A 24,999-nucleotide genomic window follows, 5' to 3' on the forward strand; every position below is an offset into this window, starting at 1 on the left:
CAAATCCTCCCATCTTCCAAGGTCTAGTTCTAAGACCTCTCAACATCCATATAGCACATTGTGCATTTCCTAATAGCTCTAAGTGGGACTAGGTCACTTAAAATACTCTGAGATGTTTTTATGATTTTTTCAATCTGTGCCTAATTCTGTCATCAAACTGATAGAATGGTACTGAGAAATAGTGGGAGAAACAAGTGAATGAAGGTATTTCCCTAAAATTCCTTCTCATCTTCATCAACTACAGATACTTTAATGAGCTGCTCTTGTATGCTACTCTTTCTTGGCCCAGCCAAGAAGAAAAGTCTGACTCCAAACCTGAAGCCTGAAGAGAGATGGACGAACCATTTTTTCATCTATAGGTAGATCACCTGAAATTTGAAACCTAATTTGTGGATCACAGAATCTCTCTAAGAATTGGAAGGATCTCAGAGGCCATTGCATGGTGTTCCTCAGTAATACACAAATTTTATAATAACTGTTCAAGCACTTCTGGAGACTTGTCAGGCAAGTGTGTTGCTCTTTTCCAGAAATATCAGCAGACATTCTCTTTCCAGCCAAGCCAAACACAGAAGATGCCCCATAGGAGTCTGAATCTTGCCAGTTGATAGCAATGATGCTGACAGAAGCACCAATACTCCAAGCTGAACTAGTATTTGCATGTCCTTCTCAAGCTGTAGTTACTTTTTAAGCTGTACTCCCAGGAACTAACCTCTGCCTGAAAAAAGAGACCTCTATATCTTCACCCCTAACCTGACACTGATACACGGATTTTAGGCTACCTGGCATTTAAGTCTCTCTCTGTTACAGACTTCCCTTATCGCAATCTAATCCTCTTCATGTTTCTATGTTCCGCTGAAACGGATCTACTCACTTTTCTTGAATAAATTTAGCACTTTGATCCTTGTCTGCCTTTTTGGGTTTTGTCATCCCCCCACCATTTTCTGTATATGTACATGTACAAATCCATTCAACATTTATCATGCACTAAAATTTGCCAGCAGTAAGGGTAAAGCTAAAACATACTCTTTTGAATTTACAATCTAGCTGCTTATTCTTGAAGGTTTAAAATGCTATCTCTTCCATGAGGTTTTTCTTGAATTCCTAATGGAAGAAATCTCTTTTCTGAATTTCCCTGGAAATCTTACAAAAATTTTGATTTACTGTTCTTAAAATGTAAGGTAAAAAATACTACATAAACACACAAGTTTCTTGAGGGCAGGAAACTTTTTGACTTCCTCCTTACAGTGTCTGGAAGAACATTCACCTAATATTCATTTATTCAAAAAGTATTTTAATAATACTTACAAAATCCATGTAAGTTTCAACATCCACCTATAAGGTAGTTGCCTTTGTGGAGCTACTCCAGAGAAGGAAACACTCAGTAAGTAACAAAATAAGTATGTCCAGGTATATAAATTACAATTTGTGGTAACTGGTAGGAAGTATAACCTGGTTCTATGGTAGAGAATAACAGTGCAAGAACTAATTTAGATGGAGGGAGGCAGGTAGGAAGAGAAAGCAAGAAGCCCTCTCTAAGGAGGTGACATTAAACAGACTGACAAATTATTGGAGTTTAGTGGAAGCGTAGAGAAGAGCCGAGAAAAGAATAAAAGACACTCAAGGTCAATATGAAAAGAACACACTGGGTAAGAGAAAAGGCCAATGAAGCTGAAGACAGAGGCATGAAGGGGTATCAGTTAAGAAGACTCTCCAGGTCTTTATTCCAAGGGTATTAGAAGGCATTTACAGGTAATATGCAGGATGCCATATTTCCTGTTCAAATTCTTCTGTGAGGCAGATTTTACAGCAAGAAAAACAAAATTCTTACCGAGCCTTGGGCTATAACCGTTTAATTTGCCAGAATCCAGAAAGGCATTTGTTGAGACTTTAAAGGGATGAGAAGAACCATCTAATTACTGGGACACAAAAAGGCTTGAGGGGCAAAACTGAAGAATATTCTGCAAGGACTAGTAAGAAGAATTTATTCCTCCTAGATTTTAAGATCTAAAGTCACACGCTACTCTTTGCAGGTGACAGTTAAGCTTAAAGAATATTAAGAGTTTGGAGCCAGATAATATTCATATCCTGATTCTGCTAATCTCTAACTGAGTCTCTTGGTGACATTTTCCTAAAGTTTTATTTATTTATTTATTTTTACAAACAATACGAACGCTTTATTTAACACTTCCAGATCATCCTTGTTAAGCCAAGTGGAAGCGACTGTAACGGCCAGGACACAGCAGCCAAGTTCAGCGTAGCCTCCGAGCTTCTCTCCGACTCTAACAGGGTGAGCACGTCACCCTCGCGCACCGGGCTTTTTACATAGCGAATGATGGAGCGGCTCGTGTCGTCCATAAATTCCACGCACACCTGCGTGCACTGTCCCAGAGGGCCGGTCCTGCCCAGCACTTGGTAACCCTGGCCAGCTTTATTGGCTGCACGCGGCTGGTGTCCATCATGGCGGCAAGGCGGCTGTCGGGCAGGCTCGACATTTTCCTAAAGTTGACAATAGGTTTAAGTACAGAGGCTGCTAACGGGTCCAGATTTCAACAGCATTTGGGTAGGATGTTTAACAGTATCCTTAGCTTCTAACTGCTAAACACCAGTGGCACTGGGTGTGGGGGGTTGCCCTACTTACTTCTCTTGGGAAGCATTTAATTTTTTCAAGTTTCTGTGTCTCATATACAAAATCATGGAAACGTGGAGATAATATCTGGTTTGTCATCCCTCAGGGTTATTATATGATTCAAATAAGGTAATGGGAAAATAAGAGGGAAAAAGGAGCACATAATATATGTAAAAAGCATTATTATTACTCTCTGAGTCATTATTATTATCATTATGCTCTATGAGAGCTCAACCATGAGGCAAAACAAAACCATTCAGATTTTGTTTATAGAATGCACAGTAAGGCTTAATTTACGGCTTATATACCTTTTAGGTGATTATTCAATAAGTATTTGCTAATTGATTTTATCTGAGTCCAATAGTAACTTCCTTTACTTTTATGGCATGTTCTCAGTCACATGCTGAGAACTTTTTCTGACAACTGCTGAGTCACAACAGTGCAGTATGTTTCCAAACCTAACTCTACCAAAAGGACAGGCTTCAAAGGCTGGGCGCAGTGGCTCATGCCTGTAATCCCAGCACTCTGGGAGGCCGAGGTGGATGGATTGCTTGAGCTCAGGAGTTCAAGACCAGCCTGAGCAAGAGCAAGACCCCAACTCTAAAAAATAGCTGGGTGTTGTGGTGGGTGCCTGTAGTCCCAGCTACTTGGGAGGCTGAGACAAAAGGATCACTTGAGCCCAATTTGAGGTTGCTGTGAGCTATGATGGCACAGCAATCTACAGAGGGCAACAAAGTGAGACTCTGTCTCCAAAATAAATAAACAAATAAAATAATAAAGAATAAATAAATAAAAGGATAGGCCCGTATTAAATAAGAATCATTACTCATTTTACACAATGAAAACCGAGGCACAGGTTAACTGACTAGCTGAGGTCATAGGGCAGTTAGTCTAGTGGTAGTCAGTTTAGAACTCCAATTCCGACCTAAAGTGTAGAATGATAACACACAATTAACTTTCTTGCTTTCTGGGCGCAACCCAGAAAAATTGATGTAGGGAAACGGAGCTGTAGTTTTGAGAGAGGCTTAGAAAGAAATGTAGATCTATTCCTATAAAGAGGCACAATCGGGTTATTTCCTACATTCACACTAAACCAATGTCAAGTTATCCAAGTGCTCTGTCAAGTCATGAAGTCTTTGTCCACTGAGTTGTCTAAGAGGACCCGAATCTAACTGTACCTACCTCTATAGTAGCTGTGTTTAGAATGCTTTCTACCTGCTTATGACAGCTAGTATGTGCTAAAATTGATACTGGCCATATTCCTGGATGCACTACCTTTACGGGGCTTTAAGTGAGGCGAAATGGGCTTCCATACAGCCCCAGGCTCCAGGCCGTATTTCACCATTCCGTTTTGTTTTGTTTTGAGACAGGGTCTTTCTCTGTCACTTGGGCTGGAGTCCAGTGGTGGCATCATGGTAGCTCCACACCACCTCAAACTCCTGGGCTTAAGTGAGCCTCCTGCCTTAGCCTCTGGAGTAGCTAGGACTATGGATGTGTGCTACCATACCTGGCTAATTTTTTTAAGTTCTGGTCTCGAACTCCCGGCTTCTTCCTACCTTAGATTCCTCAAGTGCTAGGATTATAGGCATGACCCATCACCTCTGGCCTCAGCATTCTGTTCATAATTCACAAAAATGCCAAATGCCATTCTACTATATACAGTATTTTTTTTTTTGCAGTTTTTGGCTGGGGCTGGGTTTGAACCCACCACTTCTGGCATATGGGGCCAGTGCCCTACTCCGTTGAGCCACAGGCACTAACCTATGTACAGTATTTTTGGTGTTAGAAGCAGAACTTTAGAGAATTCATAAAAATGTCACCATTCTGGGCAGTGCCTGTGGCTCAACAGAGTAGGGCACCGGCCCCATATGCCGGAGGTGGCGGGTTCAAACCCAGCCCTGGCCAAAAACTGCAAAAAAAAAAAAAAAAAGTCACCATCCTACTTCTTCAAAATATCAGATCACCTCTAATAATTCTGCCTTTGTTTAACTTTCAAATGCAGAATGGTGTCAAAGAAGGTCATCACTCATTGACTCAACAGTTTTCTGGATAAATCTCAGGCAACATATGGGCTGGAACCCATCTTACCCTTTATAACAAATATAATTAACAAGAACATAAGAATAGAAATTTTAGTTCTAGCCCTGGTTTTTCATTACATTAAGGAATTAAGCCTTTCTGGTCATAGTTTCCTTAGTCAAGGGACAGAATAACTCACTTTTAGAGCCTCGAACTTTCAGTTAGGAAAGTTTAGTTATGTCTAATAACTATTTCAATGAGAAACAAATGCATACTTGTCTTTTCTAAATGCACTCTAATTTAAACTGTTGTTATGCTTTAGTGTCGACATTCTAACATTTCATTGACTTTAATACTTACTACTTGCATTTTTGAGGCTGGGCGCACTGCCTCATGCCGCAATCCCAGCATTCTGGGAGGCTTTAACTGAGGTGGATTGCCTAAGCTCACAGGTTTGAGACTAGCCTGAGCAAGATCGCGATCCCATCTCTAAAAATAGCCTGGCGTTGTGACGGGCTCCTGTAGTCCCAACTACTTGGGAGGCTGAGGCAAACCAATCACTTCAGTCCAAGAGTTTGAGGTTTCTCTGAGCTATGATGCCATGGCATGCTACCAAGGGCAACAAAAGTGAGACTCTTATCTCAAACAACAACAACAAAAAAAAACTTATCAAATGCATTTCAGAGCATACTGTTTGTATTGTTTTCCAATTCACCAATCTCACACAATTGTCTCCTCTGAGAGGTACCTTGCCAAAGCAGAAACAACTAGAACAAGAGCTCTCCATGTTCTTGGAGTCAGACTGCTGACTGTTACATGGCCCTGCCATCTTTAAAAGTCAGAACAAGGTACCAAAACTTTGTGAGGATAATACCCAGTAATAAAGCTAGGTTAATAACATCTCACAATATTATGAATATAAAATATAAAAATATGTAATGAAAGTGACTAACACATTAATGATACATAGTATATAATAACTGTTAATTAAATTCTTCCTAACTCAAGCATTTTAAAAGTGTAGTCAAAGAACCATCAGAAGCAGTATTATTAGGAATGTTTGGCCAAAAATGAAAATTATTGCCCCTATTCTATACCACTGAATCACTGCACCACTCTCAGGAAGCGAGGCTCCCCCACCCCACTTTTGTTTTAAATTTAGGCATTTTATCAAGATACTCAGACAATTTTTATGTACTCTAAAACTTGAGCACGACAGTTATGAATTGTAGACAAGTACAACACTGCTACATAGTACACAGAATCTAAGAATCGGGTGGTCAATAAGTGAGAGCTTTTTTAAGAAAAAAGGAAAGAAAAAGAAAAGAAGAAAGCCAAAAAGACAGACAAATATTGTATAAGTTTTTACCCATGAGAGGGAGATAAAAACGTTAATCTCATGAAGGTAGAGAGCAAAATGCTAGTTACCAGAGGCTGGGAGGGTATGTATGTGGTGGGGAAGGGTAAAGAGAAGTGATTAATGGGTCCATATAGTTAGAGGGAATAAGTTCTAGTGATTGATTTGATCATTACACTATGTACACGTATCTAAATATGACATGTACCGTATAAATATGTACACATTTTTTAAAAGCCAAGATTCAACCAGGAACTGAAACAAAGCATTTGTTTATTTTGAAATTCCAAAAGGGTTATAAAGTTAGCCTAGTCTCATTTAAAATTTACACAGACCACCACCTAATAATCAAAGAACCTTCTGGGCTAACAGAAGTTAGCCCAGAAGTTAATTCTAAATCACTCATCTTTAGGATTCGAGAGAAATGAGTAAAATCTCTAAGTGCCAGATGAAGGGAAAGTTACATACTTTTTGTAGTTTTATTTTTCTAGATTAGTTGTGAAATACAGGGATTGAACTACCAGGAAGACCTCAAACAGGAAGTATACTGTTTCCCTGTGACTTTTTGATTTGCTGCCAGCTGACCACTTCAGGATCTGTCTCTAACTATCAGCTGCTTTTTTGAGATTGAGATTCCATCTGACATCCCAAATAGCCCACCCCAAAACAAACAAAACAACATGAAGAAGCAGCTGTGGGCAGGAAAGACATTTTCCCTTTCTTTGTTAGGGCAGCTCTTCAGATCTGCCAGAGGATCTATCTATACTCATTTTCTAACTGGTAAAACTGTACCTACTAGTTGTGGGTCTTTAGGCAAATTACTAAATATCTCTGTGCCTCAGCTCTAAAACTGGGATGATAAAAGTAACCTATCTCATAGGATTGTTTTAAAAATTATTATCAGGTGTTCGCTTAGGCAACAGCACAGTGGGTAAGAAGCCAAATTAGGTTCCTCTAACAGGGATGTGAGCACATACCTCATGACACTGTACGATTAAACACTTAACACAGTGCCGAAATATGGCAATTTCTTGATAAATACCCATTACTATTATTTCTGAATCTACTTTTCTCTCTAAATTTGGCATAAGTACAATTCCCTAAATCCTTGGGTTTTTTTCCACCAATACCCCACAGCTAATCCTTCTTCTTAATCTCTGCTATTCTCATTTTCGGGGATTTTAGGGGTATGCGAGTGACTCCTATCCATTTAACTTCATTGACAGGAGTGTCCTTCACCTATGTTGAGTTGGGTGGTTGGTCATTGTCTTCACTTTGATTCCCATCTGCATCATATATACATATATATTTTTTTTTTTTTGGCCGGGGCTGGGTTTGAACCCGCCACCTCCGGCATATGGGACCGGCGCCCTACTCCTTGAGCTACAGGTGCCGCCCTGCATCATATTTTTTTTGAAATGCTTCCAAATTTCTAGCCTTCCTGTTTTCTGACTATAACAGGTATGTTTTCCTATTATATTTCTAAGGTCATTTCACTAGGATTTAGGGAAGGAAAAGAGATAATGAGTTCAAAATGCCATCTTGAGCTCGGTGTCCGTGGCACAGTGGTTACGGTGTCAGCCACATATACTGAAGTTGGCAGGTTCAAACCCGGGCCAGGCCAGCTAACAAACAATGACAACTGCAACAAAAAATAGCCTGGTGTTGTGGTGGGCGCCTGTAGTCCCAGCCACTTGGGATGCTGAGGCAAGAGAATCGCTTAAGCCCAAAAGTTAGAGGTTGCTGTGAGCTGTGACACGACAGCACTCTACCAAGGGCAATATAGTGGAGACTCTGTCTCAATAATAAAAAAAATAATGCCATCTTGAAATGCAAATATGATACATTATACTAGGTTTCTGTCCATCTTATCTTTTCTACATTCTAGTTTCTTACAAGTAGTAATAATTCTAAACTATGACTTAGCACCACGTACTCTGCAGTACTGCTGAAACTACAATGAAGGAAATCTTTTCATGGCTAGTTTCTAGAAAGAATGTGAGCCTTTTACAACATGTCCAAATAACAACAGGAAGAGGGCCCGTGAAGTACCTAATTTCTACTACCCAGCCACAATTTTCCTTGGGAATCTGGCATTGAAGAAAACTTAATATTAGAAAGATAGACTGCCTGAGTGAGCTGCATGTTAAGGCTTAGAATTCTTTCATCTGTGACTAATAGGCATTAAAATCTACAAGTGAGCCTGGTTATCTCTTATTTCAGAGTTTATCAGACCTATACCACAGAAACTAAGAGTACTTAAAGCATGGCGCACTGACAAATTTTTAAATTCTACAATAAGAAAAATCAACACTAATCAAACTGTGTATTCTAAATGTACTTCATCCACTTATTAGCCAGAATTTATATTCATCTATTTTTTTTTTTTTTACATTCTACATTTACTAAGTTTCACATATACCCTTGTAAGATGCACCGCAGGTGTATCCCACCAATCACCCTCCCTCTGCCCATCCTCCCCATCCCTCTGCCCCTTCCTCTTATTCTTAGGTTATAACTGGGTTATAGCTTTCATGTGAAAGCCATAAATTAATTTCATAGAAGGGCTGAGTACATTGGATACTTTTTCTTCCATTTTTGAGATACTTTACTAAGACGAATATGTTCCAGCTCCATCCATGTAAACATAAAAGAGGTAAAGTCTCCATCTTTCTTTAAGGCTGAATAATATTCCAGGGTGTACATATACCACAATTTATTAATCCATTCGTGGATCGATGGCCACCTGAGTTTTTTCCATGACTTAGCAATTATGAATTGGGCTGCAATAAACATTCTGGTACAAATATCTTTGTTATAATGTGACTTTTGGTCTTCTGAGTATATACCTAGTAGAGGAATTATAGGATTGAATGGCAGATCTATTTTTGATCTCTAAGTGTTCTCCAAACATCTTTCCAAAAGGAATGTATTAATTTGCATTCCCACCAGCAGTGTACAAGTGTTCCCTTTTCTCCATATCCACGCCAACATCTCCGGTGTTGGGATTTTGTGATATGGGCTAATCTTACTGGAGTTAGATGATATCTCAAAGTACTTTTGATTTGCATTTCTCCGATGATTAAAAATGATGAGCATTTTTTCATATGTCTGTAGGCCATGCGCCTGTCTTCTTCAGAGAAGTTTCTCTTCAAGTCCCTTGCCCAGACTGCCATGGGGTCACTTGTTCTTTTCTTGCTTATACGTTTGAGTTCTCTGTGGATTCTGGTTATTAAACCTTTGTCGGAGATACAACCTGCAAATATCTTCTCCCATTCTGAGGGCTGTTTGCTTGCTTTACTTACTGTGTTCTTGGCTGTGCAGAAGCTTTTTACTTTGATCAGGTCCCAGTAGTGTATTTTTGAAGCTGCTTCAATTGCCCGGGGGGTCCTCCTCATAAAATACTCACCCAGACCAATTTCTTCAAAGGTTTTTTCTCTGCACTCTCTCCTAGTATTTTTCTAGTTTCATGTCTTAATTTTAAATCTTTAATCAAGTGAGAGTCTATCTTAGTTAATGGTGAAAGGTGTGGGTCCAGTTTCAGTCTTCTACAGGTTGCCAGCCAGTTCACCCAGCACCATTTGTTAAATAGGGCATCTTTTCCCCATTGAATGTTTTTAATTGGCTTGTCAAAGATCAAATAATGGTAAGTAGCTGGTTCATCTCTTGGTTCTCTATTCTGTTCCAGACGTCTACTTCTCTGTTTTTGTGCCAGTACCATGCTGTTTTGATCACTATCAATTTATAGTATAGTCTGAGGTCCAGTAGCATGATTCCTTCAGCTTTGTTTTTATTTCTGAGTAATGTCTTGGCTATTCAAGGTTTTTTCTGATTCCATATAAAACGAAGTATTATTTTTTCAAGATCTTTAAGTATGACAGTGGAGCTTTAATAGGGATTGCATTGAAATTGTATAATGCTTCAGGTAGAATGGACATTTTAACAATGTTGATTGTTCCCAGCCATGAGCATGGTATGTTTTTCCATTTGTTAATATTTTCAGCTATTTCTTTTCTTAGAGTTTCATAGTTCTCTTCATAGAGATCTTTCACGACCTTTGTTAGATAAATTCCCAAATATTTCATCTTCTTTGGCACTACTGTGAATGGGATAGAGTCCTTAACTGTTTTTTCAGCTTGACTGTTGTTGGTATATATAAAGGCTACCGATTTATGAATGCTGATTTTGTAATCTGAGACGCTGCTGTATTCCTTGATCACGTCTAAGAGTTTTGTAGTAGAATCCCTGGTGTTTTCCAGATATACAATCATATCATCTGCGAAGAGTGAAAGTTTGATCTCTTCTGACCCTATATGCATACCCTTGATCGCCTTTTCTTCCCTAATTATGATGGCTATAACTTCCATTACAATGTTAAAGAGCAGTGGAGACAATGGGCAGCCTTGTCTGGTTCCTGATCTGAGTGGAAATGATTTCAATTTACTCCATTCAATATGATATTGGCTGTGGGTTTGCTGTAGATGGCCTCTATCAGTTTAAGAAATGTCCCTTCTATACCAATATTCTTAAGTGTTCTGATTATGAAGGGATGCTGGATATTATTAAAAGCTTTTTCTGCATCAATTGAGAGAATCATATGGTATTTGTTTTTTATTTGTTTATGTGCTGAATTATACTTATAGATTTACGTATATTAAACTAGCCTTGAGAACTGGGATAAAACCTACTTGGTCATGATGTATAATTTGTTGATGTGTTGCTGGATTCTGTTTGTTAGGATCTTGTTGAATATTTTTGCATCTATATTCATTAGTGATATTGGTCTATAATTTTCTTTTCTTGTTGGGTCGTTTCCTGGTTTGGGGATCAGGGTGATGTTTGATTCATAGAACGTGTTGGGTAGTCTTCCTTCTTTTTCTAGATTTTGGAACAGGTTGAGTAATATAGGTACTAGTTCCTCTTTAAAGGTTTGGTAGAATTCTGACGTGAAGCCATCTGGTCCCGGGCTTTTCTTTTTAGGGAGATTTTGTATGGTTGATGCTATTTCAGAACTTGATATTGGCCTGTTCAACATTTCCACATGATTCTGGCTAAGTCTTGGAAGGTGATGTGCTTCCAAGGTTTGGTCAATTTCCTTCAGATTTTCATATTTCTGAGAATAAAGTTTCTTGTAATATTCATTAAGGGTTTTTTTAATTTCTGAGGAGTCTGTTGTTATTTCGTCTTTGTCATTTCTGATTAATGAGATTAGAGATTTTACTCTTTTGTTTCCTGGTTAGGTTAGCCAAAGGTTTATCTATTTTATTGACCTTTTCAAAAAACCAACTTCTTGATTTATTGAACTGTTGTATAATTCTTTTATTTTCAATTTCATTTAATTCTGCTCTAATTTTGGTTATTTCTTTTCTTCTACTGAGTTTGGGGTTGGAATGTTCTTCCTTTTCCAGTTTCTTGAGATGTCCCATTAAGTTGTTAACTTCCTCTCTTTCCGTTCTCTTGAGGAAGGCTTGCAGTGCTATAAATTTCCCTCTTAGGACTGCCTTTGCGGTATCCCAGAGGTTCTGATAATTTGTGTCTTCATTGTCGTTTTGTTAAAAAAATTTGGCAATTTCCTTCTTAATCTCATCTCTGACCCAGCTATCATTCAGCACAAGGTTATTTAACTTCCATGTTTTTGTATGAGTATACAGATTCCTATTGTTACTGAGTTCAACTTTTATTATATGGTGGTCCGAGAAGATGCAAGGAATAATTTCTATTCCTTTAAATTTACTGAGGTTAGACTTGTGACCTAAGATGTGATCGATTTTGGAGTATGTTCCATGGGCTGATGAGAAGTATGTGTATTCAGTTTTGTAGGGATGAAATGTTCTATAGATGTCTGCTAAATACAAATGTTGGATGGTTAGGTTTAAATCTAAAATTTCTTTGTTTGGCTTCTTATTGGAGGATCTATCCAACACTGCCAAAGGAGTGTTGAAATCTCCGACTATTATGGAGCTGGAAGAAATCAAGTTGCTCATGTCTGTTAGAGTTTCTCATATAAATTGAGGTGCATTCTGGTTGGGTACAGAAATATTAATAATTGAAATCTCATCATATTGAGTATTACCCTTAACAAATATGAAATGACCATTCTTATCCTTCCTTACTTTTGTTGGTTTAAAGCCTATTGTGTCTGCAAATAGAATTGCAACACCTGCTTTTTTCTGATTACCATTTGCCTGAAATATGGACGATCATGCTTTCACCCTGAGTCTATATTTATGTTTTAAGGTAAGATGTGACTCTTGTATGCAGCAAATATCTGGCCTGAGTTTTTGTATCCAGTCAGCTAACCTGTGCCTCTTTAGAGGGCAGTTTAAGCCATTCACATTAATGGAGAATATCGATAAGTCTGGTGAAATTTTGGGTATCGAGTTTTTCGAAAGTTCAGTGAACATTTTTAATCCTTTCCCCACTGTGGAAGTTGGAGTTTGATCAAAAGTTTCTGAGTGAGTTTACTTTTGTGGTAGAGTATTGGGCTGGTCATTAAGGAGGATAGGTCTGAGAATATCCTGAAGAGCTGGTTTGGTTATGGCAAATTTCTTCAACATATGAATGTCATTAAAGTATTTAATTTCTCCATGATAAATGAAACTCAATTTAGCTGGATACAGGATCTGGGATTGAAAGTTATTTTGCTTTAGGAGATTAAAAGTCGATGACCACCCTCTTCTGGCTTGAAAAGTTTCAACAGAGAGATCTGCAGTCATTCTAATATTCTTCCCTTTGTAGGTAATGGCTTTCTTATGTCTGGATTCTTTCCGAATTTTCTCTTTCATATTAACTTTAGTGAAGTTAATTATGATATGCCTGGGGGAATGTCTTATTCAGATTGAGTTGTGCTGGGGTTCTGAAACTGTCTGCTATCTGAATTTCAGAATCTCTTGGCATGTCTGGAAAATTCTCTTTCATAATTTCATGGAGAAGGGCCTCTGTGCTTTGTGAGGCCACTTCATCACTTTCAGGGATTCCAATGAGGCGGATATTAGCCTTCTTCAAATTATCCCAGAGCTCTCTGAGAGAATGATCCGTTTTTGCTCTCCATTTCTCTTCCTCTTTGAGAGTTTGGGAGCATTCAAAAGCTTTGTCTTCAATGTCAGAAATCCTTTCTTCTGCTTGCTTCACTCTGTTACTGAGGGATTCTACTGTATTTTTCAGATCTTTCAGAGCTGCAAATTCTTGCTTCAGGGCGTCAAAATCTTTGGTGGTTTTGTCTTTAAATTTGTTAAATTCTTGAGACAACTTTTGAATTTCTCCTCGAATTTCTAATTCCGACTTTTGAATTGCTCCTCGAATTTCTAATTCCAAATTTTCCTCCATTCTATTAATCTTGTTTGCAATCCAAATTCTGAATTCGATTTCTGACATCTTGGCCAGCTGTTTATGAATGGGATCTTCAGTTATATCTGCTATATCTTTCTTCAGGGGAGTTGATCTATTCTGGTTATTCATGTTACCAGAGTTTTTCCGCTGATTCTGTCCCATGATTATTTTATACTGTTTGATTTTTTCCCCTGGAGCTTTGTCGAGGACCCGTACAGTGCTATGGCCTGAGAAACTGGGGAGCTATTTGGTGTGGTGGGGCTAAGTGGTTCTGTCTTGTTTTCAGCTGGTCTCTGCCTGACCCTAGTGAAACAGTTACTCAGGGTTGAAGTCTCAGGGGGCCTGCGTTTCCATCCCAATGCAGGTGGTTACCACCTGAGAAGATACCTGGCCTCCTCTGGTTGCCCAGGGAGACAGGGGGTTTGGGTTTGGAATATCTGGGAGTGAGCCCTATTGTTGCCAAAAATGGCTGCTGCTCTGCGCCTCAGTGCATCGCCACTCTGGTTTGGTTCCCTCTCAGCTGACCGTCCTCTCCTTACTCCTGTGCCGCAGAATCAGCACTGACCAGCTGCAGTCTATGCCCTGTCCACACCCCTCGAGAAATCACCCAAGAATCTGGACTCCTGGGGGACAGGCCTCCAGACCTCAGAGTGAGAGTGGAGGGGAGTGCTGGGAGCTCAGAATTGCAGGTAGAGAATATATACAATTTTATACAGTTTTATGCCTGACAGGAGAACGCCGTGGCACCCTAGTAGGGGAGGTAGGTCCAGTTTTTAGAGGGTTTCTCCCGTGGAGTATAGTGGGAGGACCTTTGAACTCTGCTCATTTGTTTGTGGGGCACTCCAAGCCGTTCTCATGGGGGAGGGGACTCCTGTCCGTTTGGTGATGGATTTTGTACCTTTTGTTTGTCTCCTTGGGGTCGCAGCTCGCCTCAGCGGGGTTGATGTGCATTCTTCAACCTTCTCTCTTGGTGCAGCTCTAATCCACCAGGTTACTTGCTAAATTTCTGTCCTTTAACTCTCCTTCTGGACAGAAGCCTCTGTGGAAAGCACTGACGACCACCTTCCACGAGATCACAGCCACCGAATTCCTTTCTAAGGGGGCGGTGAGCAACCCAAAGGGGGATGGAGAGGTCCCAGGTACTCAATGTGAGGGAACGTCAGGCTGCGAGGATGCGGTGCAGGTGACGGTTTAGCAAGGGCGTCAGTTCCCCCAGGGTGCGGAGTCCCTGCTCCACCTCTGCCTGCCCCAACTCAGCTCCGAAATCCATATTCATCTAATATTCACTTTGATCTTGATGATTTCATACACATAAAATGATATTTGTGGGAATAAAAAGGTACACATGTGTTTTGAAAGGTGTATCTCTATGTTATTGCTACTGAGTATGCCTTACTCCATAGCTAATAACAAAATAAATAATTTCCCAAATTTTTAACTACAGCACAAAGAATTGCAGGGCCAAAAAGACATATGTATATGCATTTACTTAAAACACACAGACAATAATTTACTTGGTCTCTTATCCTTTCTTGAGCCACATTAAGTGGACAAAGGGATGGCTTGATGAGTGTATCAAGATTGTGCTGGGAAAAGGAAGGATATGATTGCAAAGTAGAGGCTCTCACTCATATCTACCCCAACTCAGTTCAACAAGAATTTATTAAATACCCTCTGTCCCATGGGCCCAGGGAATTTACAGATGAAAAGGATGGAGCCTCCGGCTTAAGCCTACTATTATACAAAGCAAATTTCACAAATGGCTTATTGTACCTATAAAGAAAATGAGAAAATGGGGGTGGCACCTGTGGCTCAGTGAGGAGGGCACCGGCCCCATATACCAAGGGTGGCAGGTTCGAACCCAGCCCCAGGCAAACTCCAACAACAACAACAAAAAAACATAGCCCAGACTTGTGGCGGGCACCTGTAGCCTCAACTACTCGGGAGGCTAATGCAAGAGAATCAGCTAAGCCCAAGAGCTGGAGGTTCCTGTGAGCTGTGACACCACGGTACTCTACCGAGGGTGACAAACTGACACTCTGTGTAAAAAAAAATGAGAAAGGTGAGATAGGAAGGGAAGGAAATCAAGCTAATAAGAAGTTAGTAATAGCTTTCTCCCGGTAGGCATAGGAATGGAAAGGAAAAAAAGTTAGGAGTGTCTGATACAGTTCTCATCTGCCTTATGGTCCCTAGCTTCCCCAAAAGACCACTGACTATGGTAAACAGAATTATAGGGTATATTTCAAAATACTTAGAAGAGGGAATTCTGAATGTTTTTGACACAAAGAAATGATAAATGTTTGAGGTGATGGATGTGCTAAATACAGTGTATATATGTATTAAACAATGTATATCTGTATTATACAATGTATATATGTATATATTGTATACACTATACCCCCATAAATATGTACAATTATTACATGTCAGTTAAAAGCAAAACAAAACAAAATGACTAGTGATTCCTAGGGTAGCAACACTTCACAAAGTTACCATATACCCCTCACCCACCAAAAAACCTGGGAAGACAGGTTGGGTGTGGTGGGCTTATATCAGTAATCTCAGCACTTTGTAAGGCCAAGGTGAAAGGATCACTTGAGGGCAGGAGTTCAAGACCATCCTAGGCAATATAGAAAGACACCTATCTCTACAAAGAAAAATTAGCTGGGCATGCAGGTGTGTGTAGTCCTAGCTACTCCAAGGTATTTGAGGCTAGCAGGTTCGAACCCGGGCTGGGCCAGCTAAAGCAACAATATTTGTGGTCCTAGCTACTCTAAGCTATTTGAGAGACTGAAACAGAATGTTGCTTGAGCCCAGGAATTTGAGGTTATAGTAAGCTATGACTGGACCACTGCACTCCACCCTAGGTGACAGAGCAAGACCTTGCCTCTTAAAAACACACACACATGCATAAACAGACAGATATTGGCTAGGCTCTCTTTATCTTCCCATTTTCATTCCCTAAATAGATTATATTATCAGCAAGTTCTCCAAATACTTGGTAAATACTAGTAAATGTAGTTGGGAGATGGTCTCCTTTTGTTCTCAGTTTACAATATTTATCTTGTAAATTAGCTCTTGGAGTAATACACTGAAAAGCACTAGAAAAATCTACAGGACCATGATGTAGGTGACTTTTGTAAAGTCTACAATTTGATGTAATTTTTGTGAGGTTACCTATACTTGGCCTTTACTTAAGACTTAAGCCTCTAAATAAGTGGTTCGGTGGATAGGTCGCTGGCCACATACACCGAAGCTGGAGGGCTCGAACCCGGCCTGGGCCAGCTAAAGCAACAATGACAACTGCAACAACAACAAAACTAAAAGCTTTTTTTTTTTTTTTTTTTTGGCCGGGGCTGGGTTCGAACCCGCCACCTCCGGCACATGGGACCAGTGCCCTACCCCTTGAGCCACAGGCGCCGCCAAAACTAAAAGCTTTATAAAAATAAATAAATAATAAGAGATGAAACCTAAGAGATTTCAAAGAAAATAATCTTTTCATTTCTTTCACTATTCATTTACAATTAAAATCTTGTAGACAATCAGAACTAGAATAGTCTTGAGTTATCAGTCTAAGTTCCTATCCTATAATGCAGCAATTCTACTTCTAAATTTTAGCCTACAGCTACTGGTACATATGTGAACTGTTTTATATACATATATATATATACACACACATACCCCTATACAAAGCAATTCATCATAGGACTGTCAGTAACAGCAAAATATTGAAAATACAACTAGTTCATCAATAGGGTACTGATTAAATAAGTCATAATATTTCCATACAATGAAATACTCTGCAGCTCACACAAGAATGAGGAAGTCCTTCATACATATACTGATACAGAATGATCTCCAAGATACATTATGAAATGGAAAAAAGTAGAGTATCAAGAGCAGCCTGAGGCAGAGCAAGACCCTGTCTCTAAAAATAGCCGGGTGTTGTGGCAGGCACCTGTAGTCCCAGCTACTTAGGAGGCTGAGGCAAGAGAATCACTTGAGCCCAGGAGTCCCAGGTTGCTATGATGTTACAGCACTCTACTGAGGGCGACAGTGAGACGTTGTTTCAAAAAAAAAAAAAAAAAAAAGAAAAGAAAAAAGCATGCTATAAAGTGTAAGAATTTTTTTTTTTTTTTTTTTTTTTAGTGAGACTGTCTCACTTTATCACCCTCAGTAGAGTGCTGTAGCATCACAGCTCACAGCAACTTCCAACTCCTGGGCTTAGGCGATTCTCTTGCCTCAGCCTCCTGAGTAGCTGGGACTACAGGCACCCACCACAAGGCCCGGCTACTTTTTTGTTGCAACTTGGCCAGGGCTGGGTTCAAACCTGCCACCCTTGGTATGTGGGGCTGGCGCCCTACCCACTGAACTACAAGCACTATCCAATTTGTAAGAAATTTAAAAGGGGAAAAAGTATTATAGACACATACATATAATTTATATATATCAATACTATCTGTGGGAAAAGAGGACAAAATAAGTGGTTCATATTGCATCCCTTGGGGGAAAGTGGTCAGATATGAATAGGAGTAAAAGAAATATTTTTCACCGAATGTCCTTCTGTGACTTTTTTTTTTTTTTTGAGATAGGGTATCGCTCTGTCACTGAAGGCTACAGTACAGTGTCTTTATCAGAACTCACTGCAACCTCAAACTCCTGGACTCAAGTGATCTCCCCACCTCAGTCTCCTGAGTAGTGGGGATTATGGGACTATAGGCATGTGTCACCACGTCTAGCTAATTTTTTCTATTTTTTGTAGAGACGGGGTCTCACTCTTGCTCACAAACTCCCACTTTGGTCTCCCAAAGTGCTAGAATTACAGGTGTGAGCCACTGCACCCAGCCCCTTAGGTACATATACTTTTTGAATTATGAACCATGGAAATAGATTTCTTAGTTTAAAAAAGTTAAATTCTCATCAAGTCCAAGTCTTTAATTTTACAAATGGGGAAACTGAGGTCCACATTATTGAATGACATTGATACACTCTTTAGTCAACTAAACCCTTAACATCTGCTTCTGATATAAGGCTCTGTAACACTAGATGAACCATTTTCTTCCACCCTCCCATTTCCTCAGCTTGCTTGCTGAGAAGCAGCTAAGCAGAAGGGGTTTCCAAGCTACACATATCCTGTTTTGATGACAAATAACACAGAAGCTCCTATTTCTCTTGCCCACTCCCACCTTTTTGTACAAACGAGATCAAGCGTACAACTACATTCTTCTCAAAGATCTTTACTAGAACTTTTATTTGCCTGGTCCGAATAGGACAACTCTAATTTGATATGTCAAACAAACAAACTGAAAAGGTCTTTTAGTTATGCAATGATAGAAAGGCCTAAGTCCAATGGGGGAGTGGCTCTTCCAGCTACTATAATTCATTTCTGGTACCTTTTGTTGCTGGTTAAGCCACGTCCTGGAATCTGCAATCATGAGATGCACCCTTTCACACTCCTCTTACTGGATCCTTTTGTAGCCTTGACACATTTCCAGTCTGCTAACTACGAGTGCTTTAGTATCATTTACGTAAAGATTTCAGAGTGTTTTATAGAAAGTATCTTAAAGTAGAGAAAGCACTATACTAGGCATTATGGAACTCTGAGCTCTCTGGATCCAAGTTTATAACATATTAGCCATGCGACATTAAGCAAATCACACAAACCTAAAAAGAACTATTTTCTTCATTTGCAAAACAGAATGAAAAGACTGCTATTCTCAATAGGACTGTAAGGATCAAATAAAGTAATATATGTCAAATATTTCCTAAGGTATAACGAATATGAATTATTAATTATATCTTGCTCATTAGCTGAGAAAATTAATCTCTGAAATGAGATGTTCAAGTTACATAGGGCTTATTTTCAAGTGTCTTAATGCATACAGCCTTTTGTAATTTGATTTGAAGAACACTGGCTAGTCAGATACATAGACATTGCTTTAGCTACCTTCTTATTATAAGCAAAAGCAGACAATGGTCCTTCTTGTTTAAACTTTCCTTTAGTTATATTATACAGTATTTCAATTATCTGTCTAGATTATAATGTTGGTTTGTCTGTGAATATGGTATGAAGCAGAAACTAGGAAACACCTCAATTGTTGCTTTCTTTTATTGCACAGTAGGAAAATGCAATTAAATACATTACACAAGATAATAGGAAATTATGTCCCATCAAAACATTAATAAATGATTTAATTAAAAAGCAATAAAAGAAAATGCAAGTGAAAATGAGAAAAGTTGTCCAATACTCCAGATAGAGATTGCATGGTATGGTAGAAATAGTACTGGGCTAGGAATCGGAAGACTTAGGTTCTAGGCTCTTGGGCCTTATAATCTGTGTGACCCCAAGGAACTCAGGCAATTCATTCATTCACTCAATATTTATTGTATACCTACTGAATGAAGGTACTATGATGAACCCTTATCCTCAAGAAACCCAATCTGAAGAAAAAAAAAAAGAAGAAGCCCAATCTGGTGGAAGAGGGAAACATGTATATAATTAAAATATAACATGAAATGCACTAAGATATATATAACCGACATGTTATTTACAAGCTGACAAAAGGCCATCAGAAAAGGTAGAAGAGAGAAATATAACTATAGGATTTCTGTCTTTCATTCCATAAATTGTAATGACCACATCCTAGCTGCTCTAAACTGCTTCAGAGTTACATAAACACTCATCATAGTTCTACAATAACTCCACTATCTAAGGAAAGATTCATCCTGTCTGAGAAAGCTCCTTTAAAACATGTCCCTGGTTGCCAGAGTTTTGCTCTCTTTACATGTTCCCTCCAAATCATTTCTCATATTTACTTTTGAGATGAAGGCTTCCATCTCATTATGCTGTATTGCATAATGTCCTCAGCCTACAAAAGCAGGTTGTATACAAAAGCCTAGGGCCATTGTGTAAAGGAAAAGAGGTAGGGTGGACCCTCCTGAACCCTTTCCTTCTCTGCAGGGCTTTGCATTCCTAAGGATGGGCCCCTCCTCTGCTTGGGGATGTTACCTAAATCATGAAATGATATTACTCAAAGCAATAGAACTTCAAAAGCATTTCCTTCCCAGTCCTTACTATAAGATTTCTTTTGGCATAAACTGCTCATTGTAATGTATCAAGTATCAGAGTTTTGATGACTTGTCATACTTCAGTCACAAAACTGCAGAAAACTTTTGAGCTTTTAAAATGGCTTTGTTATGCTAAGAGCTGAATGTGGGAGGACAGGCATTAGCGACTCCCTCCTACCCCTTTCCTTTGTCATAACACCTGCCTTGTCAACTTTAATAGGTAGAGCCTGGTCACTGACTTATCTGACCTCATCTAGTAGCCGAAGTCATCCTGTCACTGTAAACACTGTGTTTTCCTAGCAATGATTATATCGTCTCTTTCTCTCTTGCAGCACTTTTGGTAAGGAAGGCACAAAGAGGACTGAACAGCAGAGTCAAGTTAGAAGTAAGCAAGAAACATTCAAGAATCAGACTCTCCTGAGTGTAGTATACAATGATAATTTTAGAGCACAGCAGTCATTTCATTTAATTCACATTTGGTCTGGAAGCCTTCTCTTTCTCAATTAAAAATTGGCATTATAATCCAAAAGAGAACAGAGTTGAAACCTTTAACAGATTAGTACTAGTGCCTCAAGTTGTGCTCACCATGCCTTTTCTCATTCATTTCTCACAAGGATCCCATGTTCTAGGGACGTGAGAAAAACGAAGTGGTTAAGAAAAACAAAGTGGTTAATGACAAGGAATGGGGCTGGGGAAACTTTAACTTTCTACTTGATTTATTCGTAAGCCATTTGCATTTTTTAATGTCAATCATGTTCATTTAGAACAAAAAATTCCATTTCTTTCTGAGCTGAGTACAAACTTGTCACCTTGGCCATCAAGGAATTTAACAAATACAGCCCTGGATTCCTTTTCAGTTTTAATCCCCTACTTCCCTATGTGTACTGTTGTCTCACAGTCTTAACAAACTATCTCACAGAGATCTATTAACCAACTTAACTGACAACACACTGGCTGGGCTATTTTCCAAGATGCAATACTTCTGGTGTCTTCCTCAGTGACACTATATGTTTATCAAGGGTGTTGCCTATGTTCATAAACCAATTGATGCCAGTTGTGCTTATTATTTATTGTATATATGTAATTTAATTATTGTGTAAAGCAATGAACTATAAATGAGAAGAGAAAAAATGATAGTTACTGGATGAAGAGGTCCGGCCACCTGTCACCGTCAGCCAATTTGCAGAGATGGGGACAGGTCTACCAAACTTTGTCAGAAGGCCAGTGATTCTGGAGAACAATGAGAGTGGCCTCTCCAAGACTGTTCCGTTCTTCCATTTCCAAAACCACAGTTTTATACATAAAAGTTCAAAGCAAAGACCACATTAACTCTTATTTTCAATAATAATCAGCATAACTCAGCCACCTATTACAACATTCGAATCCAAAAGTTAATGGGAGACAGGAGGTAAAAGTCGCTAGGGACCTGAAGTGACCAGATCAGCAGTGTCATGTTGGCCCTAGCCTGACTGACTCCATCTTATTCTCATTACATGTGCTTTCACTAACAGCAGTTAACATCAGGTACCTACTATTTGCCAGACATGGTTGTAAGTGCTTTACATGAATTAACCCACATAATCTTCACAAGAACCCTAAGAAATGGATACTATAATTATCTCCATTTTACAAAGGCAGAAACTCAGCCCAAGGCCTATACAACTAATAAAGCAGAAAGCAATTTGGCTCCAGAGCTTAAGAATTTAAGTATTTGTTTCTATAAAGTCATGTTGAATGCTTTCGAAAGACTAGACAAAGGTGAGTCACACAGATAACAAACAAGTTTGCTATTAGGTATGAGAGAGACAACTGTTAAGGCTGGGGAAATTTCATAAACACCTACAAAGATTATGCACTCAGACTGCTTTGTAGGTGAATTTACTCACTCCATGTTAAAAATACCAAAGATGATATAGACCAGGGGGATTGGCAAGCTCTGTAAATGGCCAAATGATAAACATTTTAGGTATTGTTGACCATGAAGTTTCTGTTGCAACTATTCAACTCTTCTTTATAGGTAAGAGTATCTATAGACAATATCCAAACAAATGAGCAGGACTGTGTTCCAATAAAACTATTTACTAAAACAGGCTGCGATAAGATTTGGCCTCTAAGCTGTAGTTTTTTGATCCCACACTCCAAGAAAAGACTGAGGCCTTATGTCAAAAGAAAGGCAAAAAGAATATTTATGTTTTCAGTTAAAATAAAAATATATGTAGCCAATATCTGTATTATTTCCTGCTTTAGCTTATTTTTTAGTTAACCACCAAATGGCTCTAAAAATTACTGAGTAAATAGAACTGTGATATTGATTCCCCAGAATCTCTATATAAATTTGTATCCCATACTCAGCCCTACTATGAAACTAATTTAGGGTTTTCACATGAAAGCTATAACCCAGTTACAACCTAAGAATAGGGGGAAGGGGGAAAGGGAGGGGAGGGAGGGGGGAGGTGGGTAGAGGGAAGGGGATTGGTGGGATTACACCAGCGGTGCATCTTACAAGGGTATATGTGAAACTTGGTAAATGGTCTGTGAAGCTGGTGAATGATGCCCCATGATCATATCAATGTACACAGCTATGATTTAATAAAAAAAAAAAAAAAAAAGGGCGGCACCTGTGGCTCAAGGAGTGGGGCGCCGGTCCCACATGCCAGAGGTGGCGGGTTCAAACCCAGCCCCAGCCAAAAAAAAAATAGCCAGGCATAGGGGAGCGCCTGGGGCTCAAAGGAGTTGGGTGCTGACCCCATATGCCGAGGGTGGTGGGTTCAAACCCAGCCCTGGCCAAAAACTGCAAAAAAAAAAATAAATAAATAAATAAAAATAAATAAATTTGTATCCCTGTCACCCTACCTGTGATATAACTTAGTTATAATTTTAAACTATTCATTTTACCCATATAGATCAGTATGGGAATACCTGTATACACAGATTGTCATCTCCTACAAAACTGCTCATAATTTGAAAGGAATTATTAAAACTGCTGCTTCCTGGTCAAACTTCAGGAGGTCAATGAATTTTATGAATACATCTAAAAGGCATGCACTTAAGGCTTGGTGCCTGTAGCTCAAGCAACTAAGGCACCAGCCACATACACCAGAGCTCGAATCCAGCCCGGGCCTGCCAAACAACAATGACAACTACAACCAAAAAATAGCCAGGTGTTGTGGTGGGCACTGGTAGTCCCAGCTACTTGGGAGGCTGAGGCAAGAGAATCACAAGCCCAGGAGTTGGAGGTTGCTGTGAGCTGTGATGCCACCACACTCTATCCAGCTTAAGGCTCTGTCTCAAAAAAAAAAAAAAAAGGTATGTACTTAAGCGAAACAAAGAAACAAGGGTGCCTTACTTACCTTTGTATCCCTAGCAGTACTCAGTAGATGTTTAGGTCTAATTTGCTCCTTTTACAAAGTGTTTAGGGAGTCTTACCCAAGCTCAGAGTTGAGTTAGAAGGCAACTTGGGACAGGAATTCAAGTTTCTTGAATCCTAGTCCAAGATTACCAATCTGAAGATATACTAATTGAGGAAGACAACGTGTTACTGGATGAAAATGGTCCAGCTGCCTGACACTGTCAGCCTATCTGCAGACACTGGGATAGGTTCACCAAACCTTATTTATTTATTTATTTTTAAGACAGAGCCTCAAGCTGTCACCCTGGTTAGAGTGCCATGCCATCACAGCTCACAGCAACCTCCAACTCCTTGGCTTAAGCAATTCTGTTGCCTCAGCCTCCCAAGTAGCTGGGACCACAGGCGCCTGCCACAACGCCCGGCTATTTTTTGGTTGCAGCCGTCATTGTTGTTTGGCGGGCCCAGGTTGGATTCGAACCCAGCTCAAGTGTGTGTGGCTGGTGCCTTAGCCGCTTGAGCCATCGGCACCGAGCCTCACCAAACCTTATTTGTCAGAAGGCCAGGATTCTGGAGAATAGTGAGAGTAGCCTTTCGAAGACTATTCTGTTCTTTCATTTCCAAAATCAGAGTTTTTTATATAAAAGTTTAAAGACCACATTAACCTTTATTTTAAATAATAATTACTATAATTCAGTGACCATAGGAATATACAACATTCCAATTTAAAAATTAATCTCCTAAATCAATACACCTAAACTACTTAAGATAGGCATCTTTAGGGTGGGAGCTAAATTTACAAAACAGTAAGAATGAGACAGAGCAGGATGCGGTGGCTCAAGCCTGTAATCCTAGCACTTTGGGAGGCTGAGGCAGGTAGACTATTTGAGCTCAGGAGTTCAAGCCTGAGCAAGACTGAGACCCCCATCTCTAAAAAAATAGCTAGGCATTGTGGTGAATGCCTGTAGTCCTAGCTCGGGAGGCTGAGGCAAGAGGATCACTTGAGCCTAAGAATTTGAAGTTGCTGTGAGCTATGACATCGAGGGACTCTACTGAGGGAGACAAAGTGAGAATCTGTCTCCCTCCTACCCCCTCAAAAAAAGCATTGGCTTTTTGGGTGTACTCAACTTTGCAGTTCAAAGTCTGAGGAAGATTCACCATCATCGTTCTCTTCCTCATATTGCCAATGAGGATCAGCAGCAGTGTTCCTACACATCTGGGTATGCATGTTTGTGGTGTTCCCATCCCCAAAAA

General features: G+C 39.5%; 1 protein-coding gene and 1 pseudogene across 3 annotated transcripts in view; both read right to left on the reverse strand.

Moving 5' to 3' along the window:
• The window catches only part of SLC31A1 (solute carrier family 31 member 1), a 46,416-nt gene that overhangs the window by 19,569 nt on the left and 1,848 nt on the right, over positions 1-24,999 (reverse strand). The window lies entirely within an intron of this gene.
• Positions 2,012-2,456, reverse strand: LOC128567973 (40S ribosomal protein S28-like; annotated as a pseudogene).

This window comes from Nycticebus coucang, chromosome 2 (genome assembly GCF_027406575.1).
Source record: "Nycticebus coucang isolate mNycCou1 chromosome 2, mNycCou1.pri, whole genome shotgun sequence".
Lineage (NCBI taxonomy): Eukaryota > Metazoa > Chordata > Mammalia > Primates > Lorisidae > Nycticebus > Nycticebus coucang.